Source organism: Trachemys scripta, chromosome 19, assembly GCF_013100865.1.
Source record: "Trachemys scripta elegans isolate TJP31775 chromosome 19, CAS_Tse_1.0, whole genome shotgun sequence".
In the NCBI taxonomy this organism is placed as follows: Eukaryota; Metazoa; Chordata; order Testudines; family Emydidae; genus Trachemys; species Trachemys scripta.
Genome location: NC_048316.1, coordinates 20,728,585 through 20,740,867, shown reverse-complemented (window position 1 = coordinate 20,740,867; position 12,283 = coordinate 20,728,585). Strand labels below are relative to the sequence as shown.

The 12,283-nt window shown below is 49.3% G+C and overlaps 1 pseudogene; it reads right to left on the bottom strand.

Annotated features, from left to right (window-relative positions):
- LOC117868080 overlaps positions 1-12,283 on the bottom strand; it is a 40,159-nt pseudogene continuing 27,876 nt past the window's right edge.

Genomic DNA, 12,283 nt, shown 5'->3' with positions numbered 1-12,283 from the left:
TCACCAATCTGTTGGGCGCACCATGCTGTGCTGCTTCTCGGCCCACACCAGCCTAGAAACGCGGGTGTCTCCACGTGGCCCGACGGCCTCATCTCAGCAGTACTCCGGAGACAAGATCTTGGCTGGCTCTCGTCATGCCAATGGGGCCTCCGCGCTGTTCTGCTTGACCTGCAGAACAGCCTGGAAGCAGCTTTCCATCAGGTTCTTCACCACTGGCATGACCCCCAAACACTGCTGTGGTAGTAGCAGTCCCCTTCACCTGGGCCCAGGAAGGCAGCTGATCTGGGGTTCCGGTCATAGGTGAAGGAGAAGCGGGTCCACCGGTTGAAATAGGAATGGAGCAGGGCAACGGACTTGGCCAGCACTTCCGACCCGAAGGCTCCAACAAAGAACTGGTCGACATCCATGCAGAAGATGTACTGGGCCTCCCTGCAGATGGCGGGGTCCAGGCCCTGGCTGAGCCAATGCATCCTCATCATGGAGATGTCCTGCCGGCACTTCTGGTTCTCCACCATCAGGGTCCGCAGGTGCCGCCCTGTGGCCAGGCGGAGCTGCGGCACCATGCCCAGCCTGTCTGTGAAGACGTAGTAGATCACCCTCCAGCCCACCCCTTCCTGCTTCTCCACATGGGCACCAATCATACTGCCAAGAATGACCTTGAGTGGATCACTGCAGACTACGTGGCTCTGGAAAGAAGGATAAAGGAGTTTGAGGTGCAAGTGGTGTTCTCGTCCATCTTCCCTGTGCAGGGAAAAGGCCTGGGTAGAGACCGTCAAATCGTGGAAGTCAACAAATGGCTACGCAGGTGGTGTCGGAGAGAAGGTTTTGGATTCTTTGACCATGGGATGGTGTTCCAAGAAGGTGTGCTAGGCAGAGACGGGCTCCACCTAACGAAGAGAGGGAAGAACATCTTCGCAAGCAGGCTGGCTAACCTAGTGAGGAGGGCTTTAAACTAGATTCACCGGGGGAAGGAGACCAAAGCCCTGAGGTAAGTGGGGAAATGGGATACCAGGAGGAAGCACAAGCAGGAGAGTGCAAGAGGGGAGGACTCCTGTCTCAGACTGAGAAAGCAGGACAATCAGCAAGTTATCTTAAGTGCCTATACACAAATGCAAGAAGCCTGGGAAACAAGCTGGGAGAACAGGAAGTCCTGGCACAGTCAAGGAACTATGATGTGATTGGAATAACAGAGACTTGGTGGGATAACTCACATGACTGGAGTACTGTCATGGATGGATATAAACTGTTCAGGAAGAACAGGCAGGGCAGAAAAGGTGGGGGAGTTGTGTTGTATGTAAGAGAGGAGTACGACTGCTCAGAGCTCGGGTATGAAACTGCAGAAAAACCTGAGAGAGAAAAACTCTGGATTAAGTTTAGAAGTGTGAGCAACAAGGGTGATGTCGTGGTTGGAGTCTGCTATAGACCACCAGACCAGGGGGATGAGGTGGAGGAGGCTTTCTTCTGGCAACTAGCAGAAGTTACTAGATCACAGGCCCTGGTTCTCATGGGAGACTTTAATCACCCTGATATCTGCTGGGAGAGCAATACAGCGGTGCACAGACAATCCAGGAAGTTTTTGCAAACTGTAGGGGACAATTTCCTGGTGCAAGTGCTGGAAGAACCAACTAGGGGCAGAGCTCTTCTAGACCTGCTGCTCACAAACCAGGAAGAATTAGTAGGGGAAGCAAAAGTGGATGGGAACCTGGGATGCAGTGACCATGAGATGGTCGAGTTCAGGATCCCGACACAAGGAAGAAAGGAGAACAGCAGAATACGGACCCTGGACTTCAGAAAAGCAGACTTTGACTCCCTCAGGGAACTGATGGGCAGGATCCCCTGGGAGAACAACATGAGGGGGAAAGGAGTCCAGGAGAGCTGGCTGTATTTTAAATAATCCTTATTGAGGTTGCAGGAAAAAAACATCCCAATGTGTAGAAAGAACAGCAAATATGGCAGGCGACCAGCTTGGTTTAACAGTGAAATCCTTGCTGACCTTAAACGCAAAAAAGAAGCTTACAAGAAGTGGAAGATTGGACAAATGACCAGGGAGGAGTATAAAAATATTGCTCAGGCATGCAGGAGTGAAATCAGGAAGGCCAAATCACACTTGGAGTTGCAGCTAGCAAGAGATGTTAAGAGTAACAAGAAGGGTTTCTTCAGGTATGTTAGCAACAAGAAGAAAGTCAAGGAAAGTGTGGGCCCCTTACTGAATGAGGGAGGCAACCTAGTAACAGAGGATGTGGAAAAAGCTAATGTACTCAATGATTTTTTTTGTCTGTCTTCACGAACAAGGTCAGCTCCCAGACTGTGCACTGAGCAGCACAGTACGGGGAGAAGGTGACCAGCCCTCTGTGGAGAAAGAAGTGGTTTGGGACTATTTAGAAAAACTGGACGAGCACAAGTCCATGGGGCCGGATGCGCTGCATCCGAGGGTGCTAAAGGAGTTGGCGGACGTGATTGCAGAGCCATTGGCCATTATCTTTGAAAACTCATGGCGATCGGGGGAGGTCCCAGATGACTGGAAAAAGGCTAATGTAGTGCCCATCTTTAAAAAAGGGAAGGAGGAGGATCCGGGGAACTACAGGCCAGTCAGCCTCACCTCAGTCCCTGGAAAAATCATGGAGCAGGTCCTCAAGGAATCAATTCTGAAGCACTTAGAGGAGAGGAAAGTGATCAGGAACAGTCAGCATGGATTCATCAAGGGCAAGTCATGCCTGACTAACCTAATTGCCTGCTATGAGGAGATAACTGGCTCTGTGGATGAGGGGAAAGCAGTGGATGTGTTATTCCTTGACTTTAGCAAAACTTTTGATACGGTCTCCCACAGTATTCTTGCCAGCAAGTTAAAGAAGTATGGGCTGGATGAATGGACTATAAAGTGGATAGAAAACTGGCTAGATTGTCGGGCTCAACGGGTAGTGATCAACGGCTCCATGTCTAGTTGGCAGCCGGTTTCAAGTGGAGTGCCCAGGGGTCGGTCCTGGGGCCGGTTTTGTTCAATATCTTCATTAATGATCTGGAGGATGGTGTGGACTGCACTCTCAGCAAGTTTGCAGATGATACTAAACTGGGAGGAGTGGTAGATATGCTAGCGGGTAGGGATAGGGTACAGAGGGACTTAGACAAATTAGAGGATTGGGCCAAAAGAAACCTGATGAGTTTCAACGAGGACAAGCGCAGAGTCCTGTATTTAGGACGGAAGAATCCCATGCACTGCTACAGACTAGGGACCGAATGGCTAGGAAGCAGTTCTGCAGAAAAGGACCTAGGGGTTACAGTGGATGAGAAGCTGGATATGAGTCAACAGTGTGCACTTGTTGCCAAGAAGGCTAATGGCATTTTGGGCTGTATAAGTAGGGGCATTGCCAGCAGATCGAGGGACGTGATCATTCCCCTCTATTCGACATTGGTGAGGCCTCATCTGGAGTACTGTGTCCAGTTTTGGGCCCCCCACTACAGGAAGGATGTGGAAAAATTGGAAAGAGTCCCGTGGAGGGCAACAAAAATGATTAGGGGTCTGGAGCACATGACTTATGAGGAGAGGCTGAGGGAACTGGGATTGTTTAGTCTGCAGAAGAGAAGAATGAGGGGGGATTTGATAGCTGCTTTCAACTACCTGAAAGGGGGTTCCAAAGAGGATGACCTAGACTGTTCTCAGTGGTACCTGATGACAGAACAAGGAGCAATGGTCTCAAGTTGCAGTGGGGGAGGTCCAGGTTGGATATCAGGAAAAACTTTTTCACTAGGAGGGTGGTGAAGCACTGGAATGCGTTACCTAGGGAGGTGGTGGAGTCTCCTTCCTTGGAGGTTTTTAAGGCCCAGCTTGACAAAGCCCTGGCTGGGATGATTTAGTTGGCGTTGGTCCTGCTTTGAGCAGGAGGTTGGACTAGATGATCTCCTGAGGTCCCTTCCAACCCCGGTATTCTAAGTGCTCCTCAGCCATCACCAGGAAATGCTCCAGGTACTTAGCCAGATACCTGCACAAGAGGCGGCAGAGGGTTGGGGGGCCAGGCTGGCCCCAGGCGCCTGGGACTGCCTAGGGAAGAAGGATGGTCCCATGGTTCAGGAACAGGAAGGGAAGTCAGGTCTACTGGGTTCTCTCCTGGCTCTACCACACTCATTATGGGACTTCAGGAAATCCTGTCCCTTCTCTGGGCCTCAGTTTCCCCACCTATGAAATGTGGTTTGGGTTGCAGGGTTGATCTGTGTTTAGGGAGGGTCACGGGTGGGTCATTATTAACCCTCAGGAGCAGCCTCAGTGGCTCTAGTGAAGGATGCAAGGGCCTCACCCTGGGTCAGAAGGGGCTTCTAGTCAACATGGGCCCCCTGTGAATAGCTCTTCATGGCAGTTGTGCCTGTCTAGTTCCCTGCAGCTGTGATGGGGGCCCTGACTCGGTGTGGGGCTCTGCTCCTAGCCAGCTCTGCCTGTGGTCCAGGAGCAGTGAGTCAGATGCTTCATGGGATCAGGCCCAGCCTCGATGCAGGGGCCCAAGTATGTGTGCATGGAGGGGGGGGCAGGACCCTTGTGCCCTGTCCCTGCCACATGCTTGCTCAAGATTTCCTCACTCCCAGGCCCACACCTAGTGCCAGGAGGGGAGTTCCCTCGCCATGGCCCATTCAGCCGTCGCCTTTGTAGCTGAAGCTGCCAAGGGGCCAGTTAGTGTCAGGCAGATGGGTTCACTGGGAATTAGACTGAGCGCCCTCCCCAGCGACTCTCACTCACTGCTGGCCACAGCTAGGGGTGGAAGGCTCCACAGTTCGCTACCACCCCCCTCAGCCAGGCTGTCCCCACGTGCAGACCACTGTCAAGAGGCCCTCACCTTCCAACGGCAAACACCCTCGGGCCAATAGTGAGATTCCAGCGCCCATATTCCTGCTGCTAGATCTCGGGATGGAACATCCCCTCCCAGACAATGGGAGCACCCCAATGTGCGCAGGTGAGCACGTCCCACCTCAACCTGCACCAGAGAGCAAAGCCAGTGATACAGCTCCGGAGCTCTCCGGAGAGCTGGCTTGCCAACGATGGGTGAATTGCAAATTCAGGTGCACAAGTCTCATGGAACAGAGCCTTGTTCTCCTGGGTCACTTGGGACAGGATGGGCTGAATAATGGATGTCTCAGGTCACTGGCAATTCTCAAAAAACAGAAGAGAATTTTGTTTTAGGTCAAACTTAAAATGAAATTTTTGGTGAATCCAAAGGTCAAAAAATATTTTGTATCAGATGGAACAAACCATCTTGTTTGGATTTAGGCCATAGCTAAATGGTTTTGATAGCTGTGGGAATGAACTTAAAGGATATTTTGAATAGAAAAATAAAACTGTTCTGATTTTCATGGCATTTGTTGTAGGTTTTTTCCTAACAGGAACAATGGGGGGGAAAACTGACATGGGGGTAAGTTTTTGGGGTTGCTGAATCTGCATTTTTTGCTGAAAAAAGCTTAGATTAAAAACTTGACCCAGTGTAAGTGGACTTTGAACACACATCCCTTCCCCCACCCAGCATTGCTGGGCCACAGTGAGGGGAGCTGGGACAGAGAGTTAGTTAGGCTCTGTGTTTGCACCAGATACCGAGCCAGAGGAGGGGCAAAGACAGACCAGGGCACAGAACTGCCACCATGGTGGAAGAGAGTGAAGCAGATCTAGAACTTTCATCCAGTAGACCAGGTCTGCACTAGGGCTTGGTCACCTTTAAGGTGGCAATCGAGCTATGAATAGGACCAGCTCCTCAGCAAGGGTAAATTGGCTTCGTTCCACTGAGGATATTGCCCAAGTTAGAAACTGAAGTAATGAAAGGCAGAGAGAAAAGCTAAGCCAGTGATCTAGAGCTAAACCTTCATGCTAGGATCTGAGCACAGCAAGAATCAGACAGACGCACTATGGGGTGTGACAGGCTGTACCTCAAAAGAGCCCCCTGGAACCCCACATTCACATGCTTATGGTATGTTTTGTACAAAGTATGCTGGGTGAGGGATCACTGAAAAAGTCTTGATGTATGGAACACTGCTATCCTGTTGCATTGTGGGTACTATCCTTGTATGTGAAATTAGGAAGTGTTGCTGTATATTTGTTACTGAAATATGTGGCAAGTGGAAAACACTCACAGCCTGCCTCTCAATGGCAAAGGAGTAACTAACACCGATCAAGACAGATTTACATTGAGATTGGCCAGACAGGCGCTGATGGCCCATTAAGGGGAATCGAGTCGCCCACTGGCCGTCCCAGAGACACCGCAGAGGGCAGGTGCATGACGGAGGCAGCCTCGCTCCGAGGACACAGCAAGGATCTTTCTAGCAGCTGGAAGAGGGACAGTGACATCACCACTTGGCCTCTCTCCTTCCCCACCTACTCCGAAGGCAACAAGAACATTTGGAAGAGAAGACTTGGCTCTGGGGAGATTGAACACAGAATTCCGCCTGTCTGTTAAGAACTGGGACCTTTCTCCAGCAGCGGGAGGTGGGGGAAGCTGTTTGATTCAAATCTTGCTTAGTCTGATAAAGCTTAGAATTTAGACTGAGATTTCACATCTTACATAACCAACTTTGACCTCTTGCCTAACACTTATAGTCATCACTTAAAATCCATCTTTCTGCAGTTAAACTCATTTTAATGTTTTATCCTTACGAGTGAGTTTGTCTAAAGTACTTGGGGAATCTGCTCAGATTACAAGACTGGTGCATGTCTGCTATCCTTTGATGAAGTAGTGAACTAATTAGGAGCTTGCATTGTTCAAGAGAACGCCTTGAACAGTGCAAGGCAGTACCTTTCTGGGGTGCAGGGCTGGGGTGAAGCTGGAGGTATTTGCTGGTGTCTCTGTATAATTCATGAGTGGCTTAGAAAGCATGCATGCAAGTTAGCTAGGTGTGTCTCTGCATGGTGGTGGTGGTCGGGGACTCCCTACTAAAGGGGATGGAGTCATCCATCTGCCGTCCAGACTGGGAAATTCGAGAAGTGTGCTGCTTGCCTGGAGCTAGAATTCAGGATGTGACGGAGTGTCTGCCGAGACGGATCAAGCCCTTGGATTGCTACCCCTTCCTACTTCTCCACGTGGGCACCAGTGATACTGCCAAGAATGACCTTGAGCAGTTCACTGCAAACTGCGTGGCTCTGGGAAGAAGGATAAAGGAGTTTGAGGCACAGGTCGTGTTCTTGTCCATCCTCCCTGTTGAAGGAAAAGGCCCAGGTAGGGACCATCGAATTGTGGAGGTAAATGCGTGGTTACACAGGTGGTGTTGGAGAGAGGGCTTTGGATTCTTCAGCCATGGGATGTTGTTCCAAGAAGAAGGATTGCTAGGAAGAGATGGGATCCACCTAACGAAGAGAGGGAAAAGCATCTTCGCAGGCAGCCTTGCTAACCTAGTGAGGAGGGCTTTAAACTAGGCTCCCTGGGGGATGGAGACCTAAGCCCGGAGGTAAGTAGGGGGACACCAGGAGGAAATACAAGGAGGAGAGTGCAACAGGGGAGGCCTTCTGATTCATACTAAGAAAGCAGGGCAATCAATTAGTTATCTTAGGTGCCTGTACACAGAAGCAAGAAGCCTGGGAAACAAGCAGGAAGAACTAGAAATCCTGGCAGTCAAGGATCTATGATTCTATGATGTGATAGGAATAACAGAGACTTGATGGGGTAACTCACATGTTTCCAGATCACAGGCTCTGGCTCTCATGGGGTAATTCAATCATCCTGACCTCTACTGGGAGAGCAATACAGCAGTGCACAGACAATCCAGGAAGTTTTTGGAGAGCGTTGGGGACAACTTCCTGGTGCAAGTGCTGGAGGAACCAGCTAGGGGCCATGCTCCTCTTGACCTACTGCTCACAAACAGTGAAGAATTGTTAGGGGCAGTAGACCTGGGCAGCAGTGATCATGAGATGGTCAAGGTCAGGATCCTGAAAAAAGGAGAGCAGCAGAACACAGACAACTTCAGAAAAGCAGACTGACTCTGTAACGGAGCCCTCCTTGATCCTCCACAAAACTCAGTCGGAGACCACTCCAACTGTATGCACCAGTGCTCTTTTATTCTTGTGCCAGTTCCCACCACTTGCTCTATACCCTGTCTTCAGGCCAACACCCAGGGGGACCACTAGCTTCCCCAGCTAGCAAGGGTCTAGAGCCACATGCTTCTCCCCTTCCTGCCCCCCTTCCCCTTTAGTTTTATAGGCCAGCTTTATATGGCTGGCCGATTAGGCCCGCAGGTGCCGATGCTCAAGTAATCAGGGTGTGGTCTCCCCTGCCAGCCCCAACTAATCCCCTTAATTGGAGAGGGGCTAACAGGGACCTGGCCAGCACCCGGTTACAGACTCCCTCAGGGAACTGCTGGGCAGGATCCCCTGGGAGGCTAATATGAGGGGGAAAGGAGTCCAGGAGAGCTGGCTGTATTTTAAAGAATCCTTATTGAGGGCGCAGGAACAATCCATCCCGATGTGCAGAAAGAACAGTAAATTTGGCAGATGAGCAGCTTGGCTTAACAAAGAAATCTTTGACAAGCTTAAGCACAAAAAGGAAGCCTACAAGAGGAGGCGGCAACGTGGACTGATGACTGGGGAGGAGTATAAAAATATTGCTCAAGCATAGATTATTAGGGACCTATGAAGGTCGTCTAGTCCAACCCCCTGCTCAAAGCAGGACCAATTCCCAACTAAATCCCCAAATGGCCCCCTCAAGGATTGAACTCCCACCCCTGTGTTTAGCAAGTCAATGTTCAAACCACTGAGCTATCCCCCTCCATGCAGGGGTGTAATCAGGAAGGCCAGGTACAATTGGAGTTGCAGCTAGCAAGGGACGTTAAGAGTAAAATGAAGTGTCGCCTTATTGTGTTACTGGAGGAAAAGATTAAGGGGCTGGAGATGCAGGTAGATACCCTGGTGGAGTTCAGACGGGGGTTTGAGCAGCTGATGGAGGACAGGCAAGGAGGGGCTGAAGGGGAATGCTCTGCGGTGCAGGTGGAGGCAGAGGTAGAGGACGGTGAGAGGGGAATGGAAGGGGGAGAACAAGGGAAGTGGAAGCATGTTACTGTGAGAAGCAGGCCAAGGAAAAGGAGGGCCAGTGAGGGGGGAATAGAACTCAGGAACAGGTTTGGGTGTTTGGCTAACGAGGTGGACGGGCAGCAGGTGGTGACTGAAGGTGGGAGGGTGAGGAAGAAGAGAAGAGCAGCTAGTCCGAGAGAGAGAGAGGGGAGGTGTTGATGGAGACAGCACAAAACCTGGGCCCCCAGAGGATAGAGGAAGGCATAAGGGGGAGCATAAGGGAAGATAGGAACAGACACAGGTCAGGACTAGAGGGATCAGAGACTAGATTACTAGATCGCACTGTTGACAGGCGACAGCAGGTGTATGTAATTGGAGACTCTTTACTGAGGAGATTGGACAGGCCTGTGACCAGGGCAGACCCAGAGAACAGAAGGGTGTGCTGTCTACCGGGCGCAAAGATACGCGATGTGGACCTACGGTTGAAAAGGATCCTAAAAGGAGCAAGTGAGAACCCCTTGATAATCCTTCATGTAGGAACGAATGACACAGCTAGGTTCTCGTTAGAGAGAATCAAGGGAGATTATGCCAGGCTGGGTAAGACGCTCAAGGAGATAGAGGCTCAGGTTATCTTTAGTGGAATTCTGCCTGTTCCGAGGGAAGGGCAGCAAAGGGCTGATAGGATTGTGAGAATAAATAGTTGGCTAAGGGAGTGGTGCTATAAGGAGGACTTTGGGATGTATGGCCACTGGGAGGCTTTCGGGGACAGACATCTGTTCTCATGGGATGGACTTCACCTGAGTAGGGAAGGAAATAGACTTCTGGGAGGGAGGCTGGCTCATCTTATCAAAAGAGCTTTAAACTAGGAAGTTTGGGGAGACGGTTGGGAGATGCACAGTTAATCTCCATGCCAGATTCCAACATTGGAAAGGTGAGAGAGATAAGAGGAGATATAGCCGGGGAGATGAGATTGGACATAAGAAGGACAGGGGGGACGGACACAAAGAGGCCCGCAACATATAGTGTTACTAATGGGAGACAGGCTAAACAACATACATTAGGGTGTTTATACACCAATGCGAGAAGCCTAGGTAATAAAATGGAGGAATTGGAGATCTTGGTCCGAGAATTGAAACCGGATATTGTAGGAATAACAAACGTGGTGGAATGGCAGTCACGACTGGAGCACAGGTATGGAGGGGTATGCACTGTTTAGGAAAGACCGGGACAAAGGTAAAGGTGGGGGGGTGGCATTGTATGTCAATAGTGAAATAAGCTGTAAAGAAATAATAGTTGATGGAATAGATAACACAGAGTCCGTCTGGGCAATACTCACACTGGGTAAAAGGACTACTAGAGCCTCTCCGGGGATAGTGCTGGGGTGTGCTATAGACCGCCAGGATCGACCCAGGATATGGATAAGGAACTATTTAATGTGTTTAGAGAAGTAAATACTAATAGGAACTGTGTAATTATGGGGGACTTTAACTTCCCGGATATAGATTGGGGAACAAACGCTAGTAGCAATAATAGGGCTCAGATGTTCCTAGATGTGCTTGCTGATCAATTCCTTTATCAAGTGGTAGCTGAACCGACGAGGGGGGAGGCCATTTTAGATTTGATTCTGGTAAGTAGTGAGGACCTCGTTGAGGAAGTGATAGTAGGGGACAACTTGGGCTCCAGTGATCATGAGCTAATCCGGTTTAAACTACATGGAAGGAGTAACAGAATTAAATCAAAGACTAGGGTTTATAATTTTAAAAAGGCTAATTTTAACAAATTAAGGGGACTGGTAAGGGAAGTGGATTGGACAAACGTATTAATGAATCTTAAGGCAGATAATGCCTGGGATTACTTTAAGTTAAAGATGCATGAGCTGTCAGAGGCCTGTATCCTAAAAAAGGGAAAAAGATAACTAAGCAAGAGATTTAGACCGAGCTGGATGAGAGACCGACTCAAAGGGGCGATTAGGAAAAAACAGAAAGCGTACAAAGAGTGGAAGAGGGGAGGGATCAGTAAGGAAACGTACCTAAGTGAAGTCAGAGAATGTAGAGATAGAGTGAGAAAGGCCAAAGGCCGTGTAGAGTTGGACCTAGCGAGGGGAATTAAAAGCAATAGTAAGAGGTTTTACAGCCATATAAATAGGAAGAAAGCAAAGAAAGAAGAAGTGGGACCGCTGAAGACTATAGCCGGAGAGGAGATTAAAGATAATCTAGGCATGGCGCAATGAGGCCAATGAAGGTATTAGGGATACTAGCACCGTGACAGAGGGGCATACAGGATGGGGGATTACCGTATCCAAGGTAGAAACAAAACTTTAACGCCTTAATGGGGCTAAGTCGGGAGGACCAGACGATCTTCATCCGAGAATATTGAAGGAATTGGCACGGGAGATAGCAGGCCCATTAGCGATAATATTTAATGAATCTGTAAACTCGGGGGCGGTCCCGTTAGACTGGAGAATAGCTAATGTGGTTCCTATTTTCAAGAAAGGGAAAAAAAGTGATCCGGGTAACTACAGGCCTGTTAGTTTAACATCTGTAGTGTGCAAGGTGCTGGAGAAAATTCTGAAAGAGAAACTAGTTGAGGACCTTGAGGTTAATGGCAATTGCAATAAATTACAACATGGTTTTACAAAGGGCAGATCGTGCTAAACCAATCTGATCTCCTTCTTCGAGAAAGTAACGGACTTATTAGATAAGGGAAATGCGGTGGACCTGGATTTCAGTAAAGCGTTTGATACTGTACCCCATGAGGAATTATTGGTTAAACTGGAAAAGATGGGGATCGATATGAAAATCCAGAGGTGGATAAGGAATTGGTTAATGGGGAGAATGCAGCGGGTAGTATTAAAGGGTGAACTGTCGGGTTGGAGGGAGGTTACTAGTGGAGTGCCTCAAGGTTCGGTTTTGGGACCCATTTTATTTAATCTATTTATAACTGACCTCGGAACCGATTGCAGGAGTGGGCTGATAAAGTTTGCGGATGATACGAAGGTGGGAGGCGTTGCCAATTCGGAGGAGGATAGGGATATTCTGCAGGGAGACTTGGATGAGCTTGTGAATTGGAGTATCAGAAATAGGATGAAATTTAATAGTGAAAAGTGTAAGGTGATGCATTTAGGGATGACTAATAACAATTTTAGTTACAAGTTGGGGACGCATTGGCTAGAAGTAACGGAAGAGGAGAAGGACCTAGGGGTCCTTGTAGACCGCAGGATGACTATGAGTCGACAATGTGACGTGGCGGTGAAAAAAGCCAATGCGGTCTTGGGATGCATTAGGCGAGGTGTATCTAGTAGGGATAAGGAGGTCCTGC